The sequence below is a fragment of the Bos javanicus genome, chromosome 8, assembly GCF_032452875.1.
Source record: "Bos javanicus breed banteng chromosome 8, ARS-OSU_banteng_1.0, whole genome shotgun sequence".
Classification (NCBI taxonomy): Eukaryota; Metazoa; Chordata; class Mammalia; order Artiodactyla; family Bovidae; genus Bos; species Bos javanicus.
Window position 1 is genome coordinate 2,374,443 of NC_083875.1, and position 24,468 is coordinate 2,398,910.

The window sequence follows — 24,468 nt, forward strand, 5'->3', positions numbered from 1 at the left end:
AAGACTATCATTAATAAGAATATCAAAATAAGAAGGAAGCAAGGAGTCTTGTACAGTTATGCAGGCTGTGCACCACGCAAGGGTCCTGTGTCTGAGGGAGTGTGGTGACATGGCACACATCATGGCTTTATATGCTCATTCTCACATCAGTTTGGCAGATGGAAACTGCTTTGTGGAGCAGGATATCTTTCTCTAACTTGCACAAAGACACTGTCTGGGCCAGCGGGGACCCTACCAGCAAAGAGTGAGTCTGTTAGAGGCTTCTGCATTCATCCGGGTAAGACCTGCGGGTGGCCAGGATTAGAAGAGTGGCTGTAGAAATGGGGGACAATCTGAGGTTGAATTCTGTATGTATTTTGAAACCAAAGCTGAAAGATTTGCTACAGACCAGATGTGGGGTGTGAGGTGAGATGGCCACCGAGGCTTTTGTCCTAGGCTTCCGGCAGAACTGAGCTGTCCTCAACTGGGAGGGGAGACCTCAGAAGGAGCTGGGCTGGAGGCAAGGTCAGCAGCAGTGCCCTGGACACGGGCACTGGTGATGGGGGTGTGAGTGCAACAAACACGCCCAGACTCAAGACACACAGTGCACTTCTTATGGGAGACACTGTGAGCCGTCATTGGCCTCCGAAAGGCTGTGATTTCTACCCAATGTTTGTGACAAGTTCCTCCCCATCTTATACCTCTCTGCCTTTTCATGTGAACTGAATTGCATTGGTTTTCACTTGCAATTCTGCCCCTAAAAAGTTTGCAAAGTACTTTGAACAAATTATGATTGAAAACACTGCTCTTAAAAAATTATGACTGAGTCCAACTTTTAAAAATTTATCTTCAGAGAGAAGAGCAGAGAGAAGAGATGTCTCCCTGATACCTGCTGAATTTTCTCAGATGTAATTTGTATTTTTTATTTTGAAATATTTTATTTTTTATTAATTTTCATTGGAGTAGAGTTGCCTTACAATGTTGTTTTCATTTCTCCTGTACATCAAAGTGAATCATCTCATCTGTACGTACCCACACATCCCCTCTTTTTTTAGATTTTCTTCCCATTAGGTCATCACAGGGCACTGACTAGAGTTCCTTGTGCTGCACAGCAGGTTCTCATCAGTTACCTATTTTATACATAATAGTGTATATATGTCAATCCCAATCTCCAATCTGTCCCACTCTGCCTTTCCCCCTTTGCTAACCATAAATTTGTTCTCTACATCTGTTGACTATTTCTGGATATATATTTCTCCTTTGCATATAAGTTCATTTAAACCATTTTTCTAGATCCACATATAAGCAATATTATTCAGTATTTTTCTTTTTTTGACAATTCACTCTCTCAGAGGGAATTTAAATTTGACCATAGGTGATCACTCCTTTTGAGTTATTTTTCATGGCAAGAATAAAGGTCACTGCGGTCAGTATATGCTGCTATCAGTTACCACATGGATCTCTCTAACGTCAATTTTGGAGTACGTAAAACTAGGAAAACAAGACTAGACAGAGTAAAACAGCAGAACTCTAACAACCAAAGGAATCTATTGTTTGCATCTGTCAGTAAAAGATCTGTGAGGAATGGCGGGCAATTGACAGGAATCAGCTGAACGCACACAGGCCAGCCAACTCCTGTGCTCCCCAAGACTGACAGTCCACAGGTTTCCCGCAGTCTCCTGACGCGTGTCCTCCTCTCGTGGGCAGGAGGGAACGGCAGCCCTGCTCACAGGTTGAGCCTGTGTGTCAAATGCTTTCTGAAGGCCGCGCTCACCGATTCCAGAACTATTTACAGCTGTGCAGTGCTTTCCCCCTTCAGCCCACCGCCTGGCGCCGTCACGGGCAGTCAGGGAAGAGCGGGGCTGTGGGCGACTCGCCGTGGTCCGGGACTGCCAGCTCCACGGGGCTCAGGCCTTCCGCACGACCGGCAAGATGCCAGAGTCGACCGCTGTAACAAAAGGTGTCCTGTGGCCTCGGCTTTTATAAGTCCAAGTGTTCCTGTGTTGACACTGTTAGTTCTAATTGGCAGTTAGCTGCCCCTTTAGTTATATACGTATCTGAGTAGCTTTTTATAAGTTGACTTTCTGGAAAAACAGCTTTATCTAGATAGAAATTCACATAGCATACAATTTAGCTACTTAAAGTGTAAAATTCTATGTTTTTTTTTTAGCATATTCAAGGGTTATTTAATCATCACCAAAACTGAATTTTAGAGCATTTTTATCTCCCTTAAAAGAAAGTCAATACCCACTGCATTCACTCCCCTTCCTACTTTGTCCCCATCAGCCATCACTCATCTACTATCTGTTTCTATGAATTCACCTCTTTTGGACATTTCATACAAACGGCACCATATGACACATGATCTGTGGTCACTAGCTTTTTTCACTTCACAACATATTTTCCAGGTTCACCCTTGTAGCGTTTCTTGGTACTTCATTCTATTGCCTACTATTCCATTGCGGGAGTACCGCACAGGCGACCGCCTGTGTGTGGACATCTGACTGAGGGACAGCTGGCTGCTTCCACTCTGTGGCGTGAGCAACGTTACTATCGACATTCATGGACGCGCTTCTAGGTGGACGCGTGTTTCATTTCTCTTGAGTTGATGCCCAGGAGTACAATTGCTGAGTCACAGGGAAACTCTACCTTTTTGAAGAGCTGCCAAATTATTTTCCAAAGTACAAGCTGGCTTTAACACAACCTGCACCTACTTCCCTTCTCTTTCAGACTAATATTTTTTTATATGAATGCGTACATTTCCAGGCATCGTACTGCTGTTACACATATACAAACACTTTGCAGGGTTGTCACCTCAGTCCTATTTTGAATATACTACGGTAAAGTAGGCCATTTCTCTCAGTCAAATCAATTTCTAGAGGACTACTTCATTTTTCTGGGACTGCACAACATTAATAAAGCTTAAAATTTTTAAATTTGAATTTATTTTTATTTATTTGCCTTTTGAATAGGTACTAGAATCCAATGGTTCAAAATTCCAGGGTCCATTAAGACAACTGGAGTGTGTCTCCCCTACTTTCCATCTCTGGGGGAAGCAGGATTGCTGTCTACTTCTTAGGTAGTCTTCCAAGGCATTGTAATGCAATTTTAATTTGAAAAAGCTAAACAAGAACAACAAAAGTATGTGGAACTTTAGGATTTTGCTCCAAACTCAGTTATTCTGGGTAATAAGAGTCGGAACAGCATAACCTCAGTGGTGGCTTATTTCAGAATAGCAATAAAGAGCTCGAGTTTAATGATTGCCTTATACAGCTCAAGGAAAATTTTGCCCCAGGAGCCAACCCTTGATCTGGTTATTATTTCACTTTGTCTACATTCCAGAGACTACACGCTCACTTTATTGTCTCGAACTCCACCTCTGCCTCACGTGCTTTGCCCTGTGGAGATCATCCTCGGAGACCTCCAGGCTGCCTCCTGCCTGACCCCGAGTCACACTGCACACCCGCCCTCTCCGACTGCCTCTCAGTCCTGAAACACGAGCCCTTTCCACCCCAGCACCTTGGACCTACACGTTCCTCCCTTTGTCAGGAAGATTTCCTTCTGTCCTTCTACCCTCTAGGTCCTAGCTGAAGTGACATCTTCTCTGACCATCTGAGCTACAGCTGGCCTCTTCTTTCTCCCGTGCATTCTACAGTTCCCTTCATTCAGGGCACTTACTACAGCATTTGTTCACTGACTGGTTCATTGTCTGGAATCATCCATTCCTGAATATCTACATCTGAAACAGGATGGGTAAACTAGAGTCCAACTCTGCTGTTGTATGGCTCTGGAGCTAAAAGTTGCTTTACATTTTTAAAAGGTTGTTTACAATTTTTAAAAGCAAAAAATAATAATAATAATAATAATAAAAGCAAAAACAAAACAAAACCCATGCAACAGAGTTTGCAAAACTATAAATATTTAATGTCTAGCTGTTTTTAGTAAAGTTTGACTGTAGGGCTGAACAATGTCTCCAAGGTAGACTGTCTACACTCCAAGGGGTGTGTGAGATAGTCCAGGGGGATCTTAGTTATTCACTCTTCACAAATATTTATCATGGATGCTTTATTAAGTGCATGACTTTAATACAGTAGCATGCACACATAATTTATAAATCAATATTCATTATAATAGATTATGTGTTTTGGGGATAGTGCTCAGAAATTTTTAAATACTGACATTCTGATAAAAATTGCAGGGGCAGTGGTGCTAAAACATATCACTTATACGGTGGGAACCACATTCTCTCCTTCCTTAATCCCATCATCTGGCCGATCCACACTCAACACAATATTTTTTGAATAAGTGATGGCAGTAGACTTTCCACTTATTGAGCACACATTACATTCTCCAGGTATTAACTATGCTCTTACTGTACAGCATGTCCTTTAATGATCGCAACTGCACTATGTCCTAGGTCCTGTGTGTGTAGTTGCTCAGTCATGTGCGACTCAAACTCGGTGCGACCCCATGGACTGTAGCCCACCAGGCTCCTCTGTCCATGGAATTCTCCAGGCAACAGTACTGGAGTGGGTATCGCCATTCCCTTCTCCAGGGGATCTTCCGGACTCAGGGATCAAACCGAGGTCTCCCGCATTGCAGGCAGGTTCTTTGCCATCTGAGACACCAGGGAAGCCCCCTATTTCACAAATGAGGACACTGAGGCCCCGTGCGGTTAAATGACTTCCTGAAGGTCACATGCCAGTGAGAGGTGGAGGTCAAGGTCAGCTGCCTTCTGATCCCAAACCAGCGCTTTTATCCACTATTGGCTCGTCCCTAATTTCGCTCCTTTTGACTCTTGCTGTGCATTGCTATCTAATCCCACTTGGAATCCTTTACGTCTGAAATGATAAAGCCACACTGGCTTAGAAGGGTTAATTATCTCCCCCAGCCGTTAACAAAAATGAAGGGGCGTGCATTTTCCTGGCGTGGAGAGTCAGTCACCTTCAGTGCTTAGTTACCAGCTCTTAATGTTAGAGTTAGGACACAAGAGTTTGCATGAGTCTGCAGTTTACTAGATAAATCATTAAACTTTTATGAACTGATTTCTCACCTATGTGTTAGTTGTTCAGTCTTTTCTGACTCTTTGCAACCCCATGGTCTATCCATGGAATTTTCCAGGCGAGAATACTGGAGTGGGCTGCCATTCCCTTCTCTAGGGATCTTCCCTAGACCTAGGGATAAAACCCAGTCGCCTGCATTACAGGCAGATTCTTTACTGTCTGAGCCACCAGGAAAGTGGGGTTAATAGTAATATTAGGGGCTCCCCTGGTGGCTCATTTGTAAAAAATCTGCCTCCCAATGTAGGAGATATAAGAGATGTGGGTTTGATCACTGGGTCAAAAAGATCCCCTATAGCAGGAAATGGCAACCCACTCCAGTATTCTTGCCTGGGAAATCCCATGGAAGAGGAGACTGGTGGGCTATAGTCCAAGGGGTCCCAAGAGTCAGACCCCACTGAATGACTAAACAATAATAGTAATATTATCCCAGAGGTGGTTTTGAGAATTCAATGCATGTATACTGAGCTCTATAAAACATTAGTCCTTCTTTGGTCATGTAACTGCGTAGGGACATACTTTTCCACTCTTGTAGTTTTGCTACTTTTAATTGTAACATGCTTTGCTTCATCACCCACTTGGGGAGCTATTCAAAACAAGCAGCCCCATCCTGGCTTAGGAAAGAATCAGTGCCCAGGCCTGAGCTGGCATTCTGTTTCTAGGCTTCTTTTAAACCCAAGTTTGCTTGATCTTAGTCCAAAATGCACATGGCTACTACCAGCAGTGCAATTTACAGAGAAAACTGCAGTATCAGTCAGGTCTCCTTTATCTACCTGCTGGAACGTGGAACAACAGAGGGCTTTAATTGTCACCCCCAGCAACTTTAGAATTAAACTGAAAGCTACTATTTAGAGTTTGCTGGTGCAAGTTTTTCTTGTCAGTTTTAAAATTCTTCAAGTCCTTTTAAAAAGCCATAGTTCAAGCTATTTTTACATGAAATTAAAAAATAAAACCCAAAGCGTATGCTACATTAAATAATAGCTTTCACACATTTTAAACACCGAACACCCCAGGCCTTAAGCTAAGTCTGAAATAAAAACTTTTAAAATAAACCGATTCTCTATCGGGGTCAGAGAGGGACAGACTGAGAGTTTGGGGTTAGCAGATGCAAACCATGACGCACAGAATGGATGGACAGTTTAGGCCCTGCCGTATAGGACAGGGAACTATATTCAATTCAATGTTTGGTCCTGGGATAAACCAAAGTGGAAAAGAATATAAAAATATATATGTATATATGTATACAACTGAGTCACTTTGCTGTACTCAGAAAAGATTAATACAACACTGTATATCAACTAGACTTCAATAAAAAACAAACAAAAAAAAGGAAACCGAATGACATCAAATCCTTCTCACAGGATCTTGACATTTTTGCCAGGAATCCTTTATCTTTTTCCTTCCCTAAAGTACGTCTTCCAATTTTTCTCTTGCCAGGCCATCGTGCAGAAGAAAGCAGGGCCCAGTTTTCTCTTATTTCCTGCCTTTGTCCTGCCTCCAGTTAGTGATTTATTTAGAAAGTCCCAATACACGGAGTGGGCTTCCCAGGTGGCTCAGCGATAAAGAATCTGCCTGCCCAAGTAGAAGATGTGGGTTCTACCCCTGGGTCAGGAAAATTCCCTGGAGGAGGGCATGGCAACCCATTCCAGTTATGGCCTGATGGTTCAGTTAGCAGCTCATCACGCTCTGCCTCGTGACACATTTTTGCTTTTGACTTGAACCATCATCTGACTGCTATGTAATTTACATGCATTGGCCTTGCCTCTCACTGTGCTTTGGAATCCTGAGAGGCCAGGCCTTCTGGACCCCACAGCATGGAGCAGGGCCCTGAGGGTGGCATGGCCTCTTGTCCCAGACCCCAGTTTCAGCCCAGCTCTGCCCTGGATGGTTAGCGTGAGCCTGTTTCCTGTCTGAAGGAGATGAGAGTTCTCCTGGGGGCTATCAGGTCTGCCCTGAGTATGGGTGCGGGGCCAGGCAGCGCTGCAGGCTCCGGGGCTGCCATCCCGGGACAATCACCAGTCAGTGGGCCAGGTCTGGAGGCACCCAGCACACGCTGTCCCCGAAACCCACGCTCTCGGTTTTTAAGGAGGAAGGAGGACAAGCCCAGCAGAGCCCCCGGGGAACAGTGTGGGACTTGCTGGCAGGGAGTCTTGAGTGTTTGGCTCAATCTTCAAAGATCCACACAGATTTTAATTCTCCTCGGGGACAAGTCAGCTGCTTTGGAAAGTTGTAACATTTCTTCTCTCAGTAAATTTCCTTTAAACAATCAGTTCTAATCTCTCCTTTGTGTCATATGAGATGGGGAGGCAGAGAAGGACAGAGATACTCGGCCCCCAACCCCTATCCTCTGAACGCGACGGATTCTCTTTTTGGGTCTGTCCTTGGGGGTTGGTGATGCCAACTGGAGGAAAGAGGGACCCAGATTTACAGCCTGGGGTATCCTCAGACATTCACAATGTGATGCCACTCAAAATTCCAATACCAGTCCTTCTGGTTACCAGCTGATTTAGGCCACCACAGCAAAAAGAGCGGAATGGAGCTCCCTTAAAAAACTAAAAACAGCGACTCAATGTGATTCAGTGATTGTACTCTGGGCATATACCTGGAGAAAACCATACTCTGAAAATGTACACGCACCGCAATGTTTGATGCAGCACTGTTAACAACAGCCAAGACATGGAAGTAATCTAAGTGACCATCAACAGATGACTAGATGAAGAAGATGAAGTTCAGTTCAGTTCAGTCAGTCAATTGTGTCCGACTCTGTGCGACCCCATGGACTGCGGCACACCAGGCTTCCCTGGCCATCACCAACTCCTGGAGCTTGTTCAAACTATTGTCCATCGAGTCGGTGATGCCATCCAACCACCTCATCTTCTGTCGTCCCCTCGTCCTCCTGCCTTCAGTCTTTCCTAGCACCAGGGTCTTTTCCAATGAGTCATTTCGTCTCATCAGGTGGCCAAAGTACTGGAGTTCCGATTCAATATCAGTGCTTCCAATGAACATTCAGGAATGATTTTTTTTAGGATTGAGTGGTTTGGTCTCCTTGCAGTCCAAGGGACAGTCAAGAGTCTTTTCCAACACCACATTTCAAAAGCATCAATTCTTCGGCCCTCAGACTTCTTTATAGTCCAACTTTCACATCCATACGTGACTACTGGAAAAAGCATAGCTTTGACTAGATGGACCTTTGTTGGCAAAGTAATGGCTCTGCTTTTTAATATGGTATCTAGGTTGGTCATAACTTTCCTTCCAAGGAGTAAGCATCTTTTAATTTCATGGCTGCAGTCACCATCTGCAGTGATTTGGAAGCTCAAGAAAATAAAGTCTGTCACAGTTTCCATTGTTTCCTCATCTATTTGCCATGAAGTAATGGGATCAGATGGCATGATCTTAGTTTTTTGAACTTAGTTTTTTGCTGAGTTTTAAGCCAGCTTTTTCCGCCCTCTTTCACTTTCATCAGTTCCTCTTCGTTTTCTGCTTTAAGGGTGGTGTCATCTGCATATCTGAGGTTATTGCTATTTCTCCCGGCAATCTTGATTCCAGCTTGAGCTGCATCCAGCCTGGCATTTCGCACGATATACTCTGCATATCAGTCCTGAATATTCACTGGAAGGACTGATGCTGAAGTTGAAACTCCAATACTTTGGCCACCTGATGCAAAAAACTGACTCACTTAAAAAGACCCTGATGCTGGGAAAGATTGAAGGCGGGAGGCGAAGGGGATGACAGAGGATGAGATGCTTGGATGGCATCACTGACTCAATGGATATGAGTTTGAGTAAGCTCCGGGAGTTGGTGATGGACAGGGAAGCCTGGCGTGCTGCAGTAATGGGGTCGCAAAGAGTCAGACACTACTGAGTGACTGAACTGAACTCTGCATATAAGTTAAATAAGCAGGGTGACAATAAACAGCCTTGATGCACTCCTTTCCTAATTAGGAACCAGTCTGTTGTTCCATATCTGTTTCTAATTGTTGCTTCTTGACCTGCATACAGGTTTCTCAGGAGGCATGTAAGGTGGTCTCGTTTCCCATCTCTTGAAGAATTTCCAAAGTTTGTTGTGATCCACACAGTCAAAGGCTTTGGTGTAGTCAATAAAGCAGGAGCAGATGTTTTTCTGGAACTTTCTTGCTTTTTATATTCTTTTCAGCTGAAGATGGAGAAGCTCTATACAGTCAGCAAAAACAAGACCAGGAGCTGACTGTGGCTCAGATCATGAACTCCTTATTGACAAATTCAGACTTAAATGGAAGAAAGTGGGGGAAACCACTAGACCATTCAGGTATGACCTAAATCAAATCCCTTGATTATACAGTGGAAGTGAGAAACAGATTCAAGGGATTAGATCTGATAGAGTGCCTGAAGAACTATGGATGGAGGTTCGTGACACTGTACAGGAGGCAGAGATCAAGACCATCCCCAAGAAAAATAAATGCAAAAAGGCAAAATGGTTGTCTGAAGAAGCCTTACAAATAGCTGAGAAAAGAGAAGCTAAAGGAAAAAAAGGAAAGAAAGACCTATCTGAATGCAGAATTCCAAATAATAGCAAGAAGAAGAGAACCTTCCTAAGTGATCATTGCAAAGAAATAGAGGAAAACAATAGAATGGAAAAGACTAGAGATCTCTTCAAGAAAATAAGAGATACCAAGGGAATATTTAATGCAAAGATGGGCTCAATAAAGGACAGAAATGGTAAGGATCTAACAGAAGCACAAGATATTAAGCAGAGATGGCAAGAATACACAGAAGAGTTATACAAAAAAACATGTTAATGACCCAGATAACCACGATGGTGTGATCCTTCACCTAGAGCCAGACATCCTGGAATGCAAAATCAAGTGGGCCTTAGGAAGAATCACTGGGAACAAAGCTAGTAGAGATGATGGAATTCCAGTTGGGCTATTTCAAATCCTAAAAGATGATGCTGTTAAAATGCTGCACTCAGTATGCCAGCAAATTTGGACAACTCAGCAGTGGCCACAGAACTAAAAAATGGTCAGTTTTCATTCCAATCCCAAAGAAAGGCAATGTCAAAGCATGTTCACACCACCACACAACTGCATTTATTTCACACACTAGCAAATTAATGCTGAGAATTCTCTAAGCGAGGCTTCAACAGTACATGAACCAAGAACTTCCAGATGTTTAAAGCCGGATTTTGAAAAGGCAGAGGAACAAGAGATTAAACTGCCAACATGTGTTGGATCACAGAAAAAATGGAATGTTACTAAGTCAAAAAAAATGAACTAATGTCATTTGCAGCAACACGGATGGACCTAGAGATTATTACACTAAGTGAAATCAACCAGGCAAAGACCAATACACGGCACTGCTATGTGGAATCTAAGAAATGACACAAGTGAACTTATCTATAAAACAGGAACAGCTGACAGTCATAGAAAACAAACTTACAGTTACCAAAGGGGATAGCCGGTCTGTAGGGGAGGGGGATAAATTAGGAATTTGGGATTAACATAGACACACTACTATCTATAAAATATACATAACATACATACACTACTACCTAAAAAAAAACCAACAAGGTCCTACTGTATAGCACAGAGAAGTCTACTCAATATTCTACAATAACCTACATGGAAAAAGAATCTGAAAAAGAATGGATATATGTGTAACTAAATGACTTCGCCATACACTTGAAGCTAACGTGACATTATAAACCAACCACGTGTGCTATGTACACTAAGCTGCTTCAGTTGTGTCTATCTCTTTGCGATCCTATGGACAAGCCTGCCAGGCTCCTCTGTCCATTGAATTCTCCAGGCAAGAATACTGGAGTGGATTACCATGACCTCCTCTAGGGGATCTTCCCAACCCAGGGATCAAACCCTTGTTTCTGCATCTCCTGCACTGGCAGGCATGTTCTTCAGCACCACCTGAAAAGCCCTCTAAATCAACTATACACCAATATAAAATAAAATATTTTTAAAAATAAAATAATAACAATTTTAAAAGAACATCATTTAGATAGGATGAAAGAAGGAAAGAGTAACATAAGCATGGGTAAATGAAAGATTTGAAAGTCCAGGTGGCTTTTTAGTTAAGCATTGAGGATGTGACAGGTACTAGTGGAAGCCCTGAGTATGGTCTTTGTTTAGCTGGAGAAAAGGAAAGAAGGAAGGTGTCCTTGTCACAGAGCAAGTGACACTGGTAAGGAGGAAGGGCAGGGAGAGTGGTTACTGCCATTAGATGAATGTCACATCACTGCATTGTAAGGAAGAAACAATAATGTTATCAGGCAGGTGCTAAGAGCAAATCACAGGAAAATATAAACTGGTTAATAGAGCACAGGATAGCAGAGCTGAAGCCACCTGCAGAGATGACCTGGCCCTGCCCCGTCTTCAGACAAAGGCAGATCTAAACCATTAACTAAGATCAGGGCATCCGGTCCCATCACTTCATATCAAATAGATGGGGAAACAATGGAAACAGTGACACTTTATTTTCTTGGGCTCCAAAATCACTTCAGATGGTGACTGCAGCCATGAAATTAAAGACACTCGCTCCTTGGAAGAAAAGCTATGACTAACCTAGACAGCATACTAAAAAGCAGAGACGTTACTTTGCTGACAAAGGTTTGTATAGTCAAAGCTATGCTTTTTCCAGTAGTCATGTATGGATGTGAGAGTTGGACTATAAAGAAAGCTGTGTGCTGAAGAACTGATGCTTTTGAACTGTGGTGTTGGAGAAGACTCTTCAGAGTTCCTTGGACAGCAAGGAAGTCCAACCAGTCCATCCTAAAGGAAATCAGTCCTGAATATTCATTGGAAGGACTGATGCTGAAGCTGAAACTCCAATACTTTGGCCACCTGATAGGAAGAACTGACTCATTTGAAAAGACCCTGATGCTGGAAAGGACTGAAGGTAGGAGGAGGAGGGGATGACAGAGGATGAGATGGTTGGATGGCATCACCGACTCGATGGACCTGAGTTTGAGTAATCTCTGGGAGCTGGTGATGGACAGGGAAGCCTGTCATGCTGCAGTCCATGGGGTCACAAAGAGTCGGACACAACTGAGTGACTGAACTGAAAATCATCCACTGCAGGTGTTTTCTGCATCTCAAAGAGATCACTAGAGATAGAGGCCTCCACATTTTTTGGTGGCCCCATGATTACTTTATCAGTTTCAGAATTAAAAAAAAAACTCACATCCTTATCTTATCTAAGGCTCAGATGATTACTTTAGATTCGTGGGGTTTTTTCCCCCACCAATGACTGCAGACGGATGGCTGCAGTGATGGTGTCGTAGACCAAGGACCAGTTCTGGACACCTGCCCCTTCTTACCCCTGTTCTCCATTAGAAACTATTCTCTCAGCAAGTGCTGAGCTCTGTGACGGGGGCTGAGGACACCATGACAAATAAAATAGCATCCTGGGGTCAGTGCATGTGTGGCCTGGGGGAGGGCAGCAGACGAGGAGAGGGGTGACCATGGCGGGTCACGTGGTGGGTGTTAACAGTGTCTGTAACCAGCACGTGAGTGTTGCCGCATCCACTGGAGTGTGTTCAGTACCAGGCACGCTGTCTCAATCACTGTCACACTCTCTCCTCCCTCACACACAGACAACCGTACAACAGCACATTAGTGCAAACTCCTCCTTCTGCCTGGAACTTTCTCCAGCACATCCTAAGCACTCCCTGCCAAGGGCCTAGAGTGAACCAAGGATCAGTCATCAAGTTTCACTTGTGAGAAGTAAAGGAAGTACCCTGGGCTGACATTCCTACTCTCTCTCCCACACTTAGGTTTTCAAGACTATTGTGTTTCTGTGGGTTTCAAAAATCCTCTTCTGGAAGTCAAAAGCTTTCCCTCTGTTTTTCTACAGTAACCATTCTACTTCTCCCAAAGGCAGATGGAGACGGTTGAAGAGGGAAATGTCATATGCAAGAAAATGAGGAGGAAAAAGGAAGAAAATCATCTTTCAACACATCACCTCTGCTTTATGACAGAAATGCACACACAGAGCGGCCCCAGAGTAACGGACTCCAGGATTTCATGCACATCCTCATCCAAAGATATTAATGATCTAACTGGAGATGAGTCTTAAGTCCCCATAACGTACATTATTTGTAATGGTGGAATCTGAAACATCAAGGTACTGTGTAAAGTTTTTCTCCTTTTCTATCAGTTTTTCTTCTTTGCAGAACCCACTAAGTTACAGATATTCCATAAGAAGTTGTCCCTTTATGGAAATTAATTGTCAGCGTTTATTACAGCTTTTGTGAAGTCCTCACAGGCACTTTCTGCTCTGCCGTGTCTGACTCCCCGCACATCTACACCACACACACACACGTGATCATGGCCTCTGAATTGACTGTTGGGCTCATGGTAGTGATCAGAGTGGTCACAATAGTCTCTGATGACACGTAAGAGCAAATACAGAGAGGCCTTCTGCCCACTCGGGTGTGTTTAATGCAAATGGCACAGCGATGCAGAAGGCAGCTGGTGTGCCTGGTCTGGGCTGTCCCCAGTAGAACAGAATGGGGCAAAGACATGCCTCCCCTCTCCTTCCTCCCATTTGTGGACCATCATATCTCGCTCAGGCTCCTAGGCTGAGGGTTTACCACAGTTTTAACTGGAAGTCTGTGTCTGGATCCTAAAGCTCACACTTGGTACGAATGCAATCTCAGGCTGTGTTGGTTAGTAAGGTGCTGTTCGGGGGAACCCCAGTGTCATGCATGCAGCCCATGGGCCCAACCAGGCCTCCTTGACACCGGCCCTGCCTGAGCCCTGAGTGAAGGCCAGGATGGAGGTGTGTTCTTTTTGGAAGGACCCTCACTGTCCTCTCTCGGTCTCACTTTGCTTCCTTCCAGGATGAATGAGGACAAATCTGGGAACCAGTGTAGTGACACAGTGTGAAGACCATTTTTAGACCATTTTTAGCTGTATGTCCACCTGTGCACCTCACCTGGTGTCGGGGAGCCCGACTGGGCCGTCTCCCTCTGCCTCCCAAAGTCCAGGTTATGTTTGCACACCCACATTTCTCAGCTTCTCGGCCCCTTCCTGAAGATCACGTGTGCTTCTGCCTCCACCCATCAGCTTATCCCAGGATGGAGTGCATTCATTTGCTCAGCAGGCAGCAGGAAAAACGGCAGGTAAGCTGGAGACTCAGAGAGGACCCTGTGCAATACACACCACATGCGCTGAGAGCACACGGGAAACTTGCTATCGTCATCATCTATCACGGTGTGTCCTAACCACCCTGTCCTAACTATACTTCATATTTCAAATGGACGGGCAAGACGTTTAGACTTGAAATATCAGACACTTAAGAAGGTTATGGTTTAAAGACACTACTCACAACCCTAGAGGAAGAAACCAAAAGTAAAAATCCTTGCATTTTCCCTCTGAATGTTCTTGAATTTGTTCTGTCTTTTCTTTGGTGGGAAAGAATGGTGCCGCACACAAACAAATCTGCCTGCATGGGGGGTGCTTCAAAACCGTCTGAGCTATTCACTCGGATTCCTGAGGTCCAAGGAGCCTGCAGTCCTGCTGCTGTGGGAATGGGGCGGGGGTGTGAGGCAGGGAAGGGGTTGTAGATGCGGATGACTGAGACAGTGCAGATGGAGACGGTGGAGCTGATGCAGGTGGAAGGGGAGAGAGAGGCTGCAGAGAGTGCAGGGTGACAGGATGGGAAGAAGAAAGGGAATGAAGTCACTGTCTGGAATCAGAACCCACGGCTCTCCCAGTCCAACTCTGGCCCGGTGACTGCCACGCCAAATCCAGGCTCTAGCGTCTCTCAGGAGCACAAAAGGAAACGAGGGCGCCAACAGTGAGGCTGTGAGACAGGAAGCAGGAAGCCAGGTGCTCCTGCTGCTGCTGTAGCCTGGAGCTGTTCCCGAAACGCCCTCCCTGCCCGAGCACACGCCATGTTGCGGACAGCGCAGCCCAGGTATTCGCGTTTCGGCCGGCAAAGCCCCACCTCTGCTTCGGACTCTTATCTCCTGCCCCCTGGGCTCCAGACAGGGACAGCTAAATACTGCTCTGCGGGGTTATTTATCTGAAAAAAAAAAATATTGCTTTAGAACTGTACCAGCTTCATGGTTCAGCAGCTGGGACACTTAGGTAAAATCTGAACCTGATCATCAGGAGATGTGCTAGAAAAAAACACGAAGTAGCAAAATCCAATTTCAAGCCAGCATCATTCGCTGGAAGGGAAAGCACATGTTCAGCAGAAGGGAAGACAAACCTGAAACTGATCTGCAGGGCTGAACATTATGCCTCAGACCAGCTTAACCTCTGATTCACTGGGAATTTAATCATCTCCTTTATGTCTGAATAAACCTGAAGGTAAGTCACTAGCAGACGGTCTTACCTTGTTAGGTTTTTCTTTCCTTACAAATTAAATCTGTATGAGCAGAGATAAGTTACTGGTTTAAATGTTCCTGCAGCTCAACCGAGTTTAACTTTATTAAATTTATTACTACACTAATTAATTTTAATCAATAAAGTTTAACTGAGTTTAATAAAATGTAATTTTATTAAATTCATTAGGTTTAATAAAATGTAACTTTATTAAATTTATTAGTACATTAATTTTAAGCAATAAAGTTAAACTACATATGTAAATATATAGGTAGTTTAACTTTATTGCTTAAAATTAATTAGTATACTAGACCCCATGCAATGTAGCCCGCCAGGCTCCTCTGTCCATAGGATTCTCCAGGCAAGAATACTGGAGTGGATGGCCATGCCCTCCTCTAGGGCTCCAGGGGATCTTTCTGATCTAGGGATCAATGCCGCATCTCCTGCATTGCAGGCAGATTCTTTACCACTGAGCCACCTGGGAAGTCCAAAATATATGCACATATATTTAATAAACCATAAATTTGAGCAAAGCTCTTATGTGACGTAATGTCATACATCACAAAGTGAAATGAGCATGAAGAATAATCCTGGAGACAGCTTCAAAGGACCTCACTGACGCCAGAGCCGGGGGGCTGCTAAGGAACCACATCCACCACAACCCAGCGTGGGTCTCTGCCCGCTTCGTCCAGCTGGTGCTGTGATCTTGGCTGACCCTTCTCCCTTTCCCTATTATTTCATATCAGTGTCAAACATTTGGGGGGCACCTATGGCTGCAAGAGAAAGCCTCACCCCCACTTTGTATCTTAAGCCCGAAGATGAGCTCAGTCTCCTGGTCCTGCGAAGAAGGTTCTGACTCTCAGTTCAGCCTCTTTCTGTGACACCGGCTGCCCTGCACCAGCGTCCCTGAGAAGAGCTGAGACCTGGGGAGCGGCCTCAGTACTTAGGGCAACTTACCGGGGCCCCACAGAGCAGGAGTGTCTCACACCAAACCCGCCCTGGGGCCCTTGCAGACCCAGAATCCGGGAGAGGCAGGGTGGGGATCGGCACAAGAATAACTCGGGCAGGCTCCTCAGCCTCCTCACACACACTGCCTTCCTGAGTGCAGTGAGCACACACTGGCACAAGGCAGTGTGCGGGGTGGATTCCGTGCATGGATCCACGCACAGCGCTGCGTGGCGATGCAGTGACTGCTCAGAGCACCAGCAGCGAAGGACGCACACTGTGGTTCGATGGCTTCACTGCCCCGCTTCCAGACTCAGCACCGCGAGGTGTGACCTTGGTTCTGGGCTGCTTCAGAACACAACTGAAGCTTCCGGCATCTCCCACCAGCATCCCGTCCTGAACAACTCTCTCATCCCCCCTCCAGAGAACCATTAGGAAGGCGGAAGTGCTTGCCCACCCCTGGAGTCTCGCCTGGCTTGCTCTGTGCGCTCCAGGGCAAACAGTGAAGGCAGACAACCTCGCCTGTGCCTCGTGGGGCTGTGGGAACAGGCACTGGCCTCCTGATGTCCACTGGCATCAAGGGACCTGCAGTGTGAAGTCTATGCCAGGTTCAAAATATAATTCTAACCAAGTTTTCTAAAATAAAACATTTCCCTCATAGAAATACCTATGCCCACCCCAGTCCTACCATCCTCATGACTATAAAAATTAAGTTATTGTCAAAACAGACAGGAGCAGTCAACCTGGACACAAACCGTTCGTCCTGGATTCGGGGGCTATGTAATCTTCCCCTCTCCTTCTCCAGACATCTTGTGACCTAGAACCTTCTTCATGGGCTCTGGAAACGTTGAGTGTGGACCCAAGAATACCTAGGGTTCAGGGATACCATCTGGATCCATAAATTTTCCCCTAATGGACAGCCCCAGTGTGGGAAAAGAAAACCCACGCAGATTCCACACAGAAGACAGGGAATGTCGAAGACCAACGTTGTGGGTGAGACTGAGTGCCGATGGTAAGCACCCTCCTATCTGGTGAGAGGATCCGTAAAAGCACCGTTCAAGGGAGAGACCTGCTCTGTGACCTGGCTGGGCACTGCTTATCCCAACTCCATCCGTGAATTAGCCTCCTATTAGCAGCACCTCCAATCAGTGTGTCCTCCCCCATGGGTTATCCGAGTGGGTGGAACGGCTGTAAAATACTTCTCTGGCTAATGAGGGTGATGATAAGACAGTGCAGCATCATAGGCCCAGTCGCAACAGAACATCACACATACTGAACAATTACTGCACTCTGTGAAGTGCCATGTGTCTCCACTCCGGGCTCAGCTCTTAGTATTATTGTTTCTGTTAAAAATCTGCATCACAGCAGGAGTGTGGATGAAAAGTGAAAGTGTTAGTCACTCAGTTGCGTCCAACTCTTTGCACTCCCATGGACTTTAAACTGCCAGGCTCCTCTGACCATGGGATCCTCCAGGCAACAGTACTGGAGTGGGTTGCCATTTCCTTCTCCAGGAGATCTTCCCGACCCAGGGATCAAACCCAGGTTTCCTGCATTGCAGGCAGATTCCTTACTGTCTGAGCCAGATACCTATAAAGCTCTTTAAGCAATTGGAAAAAATCTTCTGGCACTAGTGTGATCACAATTTTGACCTTCACAAAAGCCGACTAAATAAAACAGTCTAGTTTACATTCATAGCCTGAACCCCCAGCTGAGAATTGCCTCTTAAGCAATGTGCGTGCCTAGACATAAGATGACAGGGCTACAGAAGGTGTATGGCATGTCTGCCCATCACGATTACTGGAAAAAGCAACACAGAGACCTTGGCCTCATGTGAAGAATAGCACATTATTGACAACATAGTGAGAAGGTGCTAGACCCAGCTTCAAGCTCAGGCCACTCACCAGCCCGTGACCTTGGGCCTCTGAACTCTGGTTGTCCCATTTGCAAAATGGAAAAAAAATTAATTGTTTTTCTTCCTTTGTCACCTAGGTGTTGTGAGGAATAAATGAGAAACCTCTTTATAACCATAAAGTGCTTCTACAGGTCAAGGACACTATTAACATTTACAGCCTAAATCCTCAGAGATTTGTTATAGCGGCTGCTGTGTTTGTTTTGGCTCCCCTTAGGGTACCTTTAAAAAATGTGGCCTGTGTTTCTGTTATGATGGCATTTAGACCTCTGCTTCATCAAAGTCAGGGGCGAACTTTCATAAATTCTTTCTCTTGATGGAAACAGCAAGCCCTCTGCCTGCAGTGGCAAATCGTGACCAGCAAGCCCTCAGTCATGATGAACAGCTATGAACCGGGGTTGATGGCCAGAGCATCATTACCCTTCTACACATACTCCACGAGGACAACCCTGTGCAACACCGCAGAACAAGGCTGGCGTGCGAGAGGCTATTTTTAATCGATACAGTGTGAGAAAGAAAAGAGATGGACACGGCACCCGAAAGTGCCGCCTGCCCAAGAAACAGTGGCTGCCTGGCTGGCTTTCTGTGTTACAGCCACCCTCCCATTCTGCCCGGCTGAATTTGAATATTAAAACCAAAAACACAAGACAGCCCTTCACTCTCTTCCTTTCACTGAATCAGGCTTTAGCTTGAAAATCACACAAGATCTCAGAAATTCTCTCTTTAAATAATTAATTTAGGTGCAGAGAGAAGCATTCCAGTGACCTTAACCTTGGACTCTATTCAGTGAATTCCTCCACAATTTAAACAGTAAGGGGAAAACGCTCTGTCCAGTGAGAAATAACATGCGATAAATAACAGAACGCTTGAATCAGTGACTGATAGCAGAAAAAGGAGAAAAGTCAGCATGAGGGTGGAGTCGGTTCAAGACCAGACCGGTGTGATGCTAAGCCGCTGACACCAGCCGTGTGAAGGCCCCAGGACTCGGTACCAGGCTGGAGCGCCTATGACAAGGGCCACCTCGTGTTCTGAGGGGGCTCAAGAGGGGACCCAGATAAGACAGGCCTGGCGGAAAGACAGCTTCTCACCCTGGAGGGGTTCACACCAACTCCGTCCCCCTCCAGACTCTAAGCAGAAAGGTCTCCGGTTTCCTGAGCTACCGTGCAGAGTGGCTGCGCTGCCCGATGGGAGGACAAGGTCAGGACTCCTCCTGTTGAGGGAGGCACCAGGCCTCCTTTGGGGAGGACTGCCATTTCATTCCGTTTCCCATAAGAGGGATGTGGGGACCCCTGTTTAATTCTTTTTCTGGATAATACTAAATCATCTGGTAGCTTTGACTCAAATATGGCCTTAGCCCTTAGAGCCTACTGTAAGACAAGGAAGGGAATTTCAATGTGCTTTAAACAGGCTCTTTTGCTTGGAGTGGGTATTCAAAATGGAGATCTAGGTGTGAGGTTAGGAATACATATGTATAGGACCTGTGAGAACGTCGTGCTCAGTTGTTCGGTTGTGTCTGACTCTTTGCGACCCCATGAGAATGTCAGTCAACACCTAATGTCCTTCAATGACCAGGAAACTACCACATAGGCGTCCTCTGATTTTTCTAGTTTCTGTCCACAGCCTCAGAGACTCAGTGGTTGATGTTTTTACAAAGGGCTGTTAGGAGGTCTTACAATGACAATTACACTTGTGTTTATTTTCCACAACATAGATTAATTGCTTGTCGTTCAGTTGCTAAGTTGTGTCTGACTCTTTGCAACCCAATGGACTGCAGCAAGCCAGGCTCCCTTGTCTTTCACCATCTCCCAGAGTTTGCTCAAACTCATGCCCATCGAGTCAGTGATGCCATCCAGCCATCTCATTCTCTGTCATCCCCTCCTCCCCCTGCCCTCAATCTTTCCCAGCATCACAGTCTTTTCAAATGAGTCAGCTCTTTGCATCAGGTGGCCAAAATATTGGAGTTTCAGCTTCAACATCAGTCCTTCCAATGAACACCCAGGACTGATCTCCTTTAGGATGGACTGGATCTCCTTTCAGTCCAAGGGACTCTCAAGAGTCTTCTCAAACACCACAGTTCAAAAGCATCAATTTTTCTGCGCTCAGCTTTCTTTATAGAAAGAACTTTCACATCCATACATGACCACTGGAAAAACCATAGCCTTGACTAGATGGACCTTTGTTGGCAAAGTAATGTCTCTGCTTTTTAATATGTTGTCTAGGCTGGTCATAACTTTCCTTCCAAGGAGTAAGCATCTTTTTATTTCATGGCTGCAATCACCATCTGCAGCAATCTTGGAGCCCAGAAAAATAAAGTCAGCCACTGTTTCCACTGTTTCCCCATCTATTTGCCATGAAATGATGGGACTGGATGCCATGGTCTTAGTTTTCTGAATGTTGAGCTTTAAGCCAACTGTTTCACTCTCCTCTTTCACTTTCATCAAGAGGCTCTTTAGTTCTTCTTCACTTTCTGCCATAAGGGTGGTGTCATCTGCATATCTGAGGTTATTGCTATTTCTCCTGGCAATCTTGATTACAGCTTGTGCTTCTTCCAGCCCAGCATTTCTCATGATGTACTCTGCATATAAGTTAAATAAGCACAACATATACAGTAAATGGCCATGACAGAAAGGAGAAAACCTGGACCCTCGGATCATCTTCTTTTGGTCCTAATCAAAAGTATTGTTCCTTGTTCTGTGATGTCCACCTTTCAGTGAGGGAGTGTGTGGCTTAAGCCCGAGGCCAGTGTGGAGCTTTCACTTCTCCACAATCTTCAAAGTTGAAATCCCACATGCTCCATCTCTGGATAGCGATACAGCACAGGAACCCTCCATGTGTTGTGGAAGCAACGATCAACCAGCTCAGAAGGCCATGCAAAAGGAAAGGACTGAATGCAGGTCCCAAGACAAGCCCCGTGGCCTTCAGTGACCCTTCTTCATGGGCTTGACTGAACATCTAACAGGTCCCTAACCTGCCCAGGGTCCGCACCCAGGACCCCTTCTAAGCCTGAGTCTGTCCCATCTCAGTTACCAATACTTGTTGCTGGGCCAACAATACATGGGTCCCTCTAAATTCTTCCCATCCTCCACCCACAACATCTGACCTAGCAGCAAGGCCTGTTGGTTTATTGCCAAAATGTCATCAGAAGCCATTCACTTCCTGCTGTTTTCACAGGACAGCACCTATGACAGGCCAGGCCTGTCCAGGTCTCCCCTGTCTCCTGCCAGCATCCAGCACCTAGGCCCAAATGCCCATCTGTCCATCTCCTCCCAAGTACAATCCCCTGGTGGTCCCCAGTGAATCTAGACTAAAACCTCCGCCTCCAGCTGAAGCCAGCCCCCAGGGTCCCTACCACCTGGCAGCTGTCTGCTTCCCCCACTTATGGCACCTACTCTTGACCACCCCCTACTACCCTGACTCATCTGCATTTTGCTTAACAGGCTCCTTGTCTTGATTTGGGTGAAACTGTCACCTCCTTAGAGAGGTCTTTCCTGACACTTTACACTAAATAAACCGCCTTCCCATCGCAGCCACCCTGCTCTGTCTGCCCTAACCTCAGCGTTCCTTCATCTAAGACGCTCTCGTTGTTAATGTACTCGTCACCCCCTCTGTGATGGGTCCGCTTGTCACTTCATGGCCACATCTCCAGGGACCCAAGCAGTGTCTGCAAAGCTTGTTCAGCACGTTCTCAATAAGGAACTGCTGAATAAATGACTCTGAAGACATCCTCCCCAAAGTAAATGTAGCCACAAGTGTTCTGCAAGGAGACCAACCAGTGGGGCATCTCGGCATCCTGGGAAGACGTGAGAAGGTGGGCGACAGAGAGTGAGCACGAGCAGAGTGGTCAGCAAGGGCACAGGTTGGAAGTGACATTAGAGACACAACCACTGAGCTCCGAAAGTTCACCGCATGGTCTGGAAGTGGGTGCGACATGAATCCACAAACGGAGGATGAGATGCCAATAATGCGATGGGTTTAACGAGGGGAAGACTGGTATGAAACCCAATGGCTGAGCTAAGCTTCATCAAAGGAGTCAGAGAATCTGACAAGACAGACAGAAGTAGCAGGGCTTGCGGACGGAGGAAGGGGTATAAACGAGAGAAAAGGTCTGGAGTGGGGGCGCGTTGGCTGGGCCTAGACTTTGCCCTGAGGAAGCTCAAAAGAGACTGATTAGATTCTGCTCAAACTGTGTGTTTTAGAATGCGCAAATATTTATTGTCTAAAGGAATTCAGAGACAGACAGATGGGGGTGGAAGGTGATTTGTTCAGGCGTTTCTTTCCTCTCTAAGGCACTGGTGGTATTTTTCTTGAGAACTTCGGTTCATTTGTTAAACAAATAGTTATTACTTGCCTCCCAGGTACCAGGTACTTTGTGCGTGGATGGGCTTCCACAGGGAATGAAAGGTCACAATTCTTGTGCCAGAAGTCCAAGGAGGTCAGCAGTACACAGGCACATTTAAAATAATGATGGAAGTATAATTTTTAAATTCCGTATTTCAGGCAATCTCTTTGATGCTAGTCATGTGGGAAGATAAAAAGAAGATGTTATTCATAGTTACCGGTGAGGCTGTCTGTACCACAGGGTTTTAGAAGGGATAGTGGGTGAGGTGAGATACATAGAACAAGCTAGTGGTCATCAGTGGGGAGGGGAAATGTATGGGTAGGGAATAAGGACAAACTCTTAGGTGTAAAACAAATGAACCAAAGGATATAATGTACGACACAGGGAATACAGCCAAGTTTTAAAATAGTAACTATAAATGGAATATAACATTTTAAAAAGGTGAATCACTATACTGCACGCCTGTAACTTACATAATATTGCCCAGCAACTACACTTCAATTAAAAAAAAAATAAACATACAAGGCCCACGTGATCAGGACACACATAACTGGAAAAAAACGAAAGGACAGTGAGCCTGAAACCGAGGAGGACCCACCCCCTACAAAGTCCTCCTCCTGCCTCTTGTTTGTAGAAAAACTTAAGCCAAAGAACAAATTTAATCCGAGAGGTGAGAAAATGCAGAAGAGAAGGGAAATAGTCAAACAACATCAAATAATAACAGTTTACCCATTAAACAAAGTCAAAGACCTTTAGTTCCTCCTCAAGGGCTATAGATAGTATTTTGAGTCATGTCCTGTGAGCTTCTTATAGATACTGAAACCCCCACCAGGTAGGAGAAGTTAACTACATGATGACCAGACTGCAGCAGTGGCAAAAGCTGCCACAGCTGCGAGAGCTGTCCTCAAACAAATGGGAACAAGCCAATCTTGGAACTGAAGATTAACTGCACTTAAAACAGTTAGGGGCGCCTGGTGTGCTGCAGTTCATGGGGTCGCAAAAAGTCAGACACGACTTAGCGCCTGAACAACAAAACAATAAAGATGACACTGATGACCAATTCCAACGCGACAGCCAAGAGCTGATTGCTCTTCTACACATAGCCCTCCACCCCACTTGTGCACCCTGACCCTCCCCTATAAGAGTTCGTGCCCCCAGTCAACAAGGGGGAGCTGGCCCTTTGGGACATGAGTCCACCTTCTCCCCTGGATTGCTGGCTTCCTCAAGGAAGCTATCTCCTCTCACCCAACAGTTGTCTCAATACTGGATTCTTGAGCCACAAGCAGCTGAACTTGAGTTTGGCAACAAGGTAACTCATTTTGAAACATCCACAGAGCAGCTGTGAGGGGCCCACTTGGAGCCTCTGCTCCTTCTTCTCCCTCCTGCCTTCAGACATTTCTGCCAGTTTAATCACAGCCATGTAAAAACACACATGGTATGGACAAGGCCTGATCAACCTGTATCTGGAAGCAGTGTCTGCCATTGGGAGGGAACTGTGAGCATGACTGTCAATAGGAGGCCAGTGCCAGGTGCAAGCTGTTGACTCACTGACTATAGACATAGAGAGTGGCTACTTAGCAACTTTCATGATGAGAACAGAGCAATTCACAGAGGAGTGGTCACTGCTTCCTCTCAGACACTGCCAGCCACGGGCAATCACTAACTGGTCAGTGACCTGGTTCTGCCAAGAGATTTCTTAGAGAAACGTGGAACGTTCTGGCTTCAATCTGGTCCTCTCCCTTGCACCTCAGACCAGAATTCAACAGTTGTTAATTCTATCAAGAGATGTAGATTCCAACACTCCCTGGTTATTTCGATTCTTGTTTTTTCCCAGAGCATTGCCCTTTACTATGTTATGATGACCCGTGAACACCTATTTTCATAATATACTGGTACATTCAAAAAAGTAAATTCT

General features: G+C 45.5%; 1 long non-coding RNA gene across 1 annotated transcript; it reads left to right on the plus strand.

The window, feature by feature from the left end:
* The first annotated feature begins 14,502 nt into the window (after positions 1 to 14,502).
* Positions 14,503 to 18,864, plus strand: LOC133252381 (uncharacterized). Its single transcript, XR_009737896.1, has 3 exons — positions 14,503 to 15,345; positions 17,111 to 17,317; positions 18,541 to 18,864. It is a non-coding gene; the product is annotated as an uncharacterized LOC133252381 (long non-coding RNA).
* The last annotated feature ends 5,604 nt before the right edge of the window (positions 18,865 to 24,468 follow it).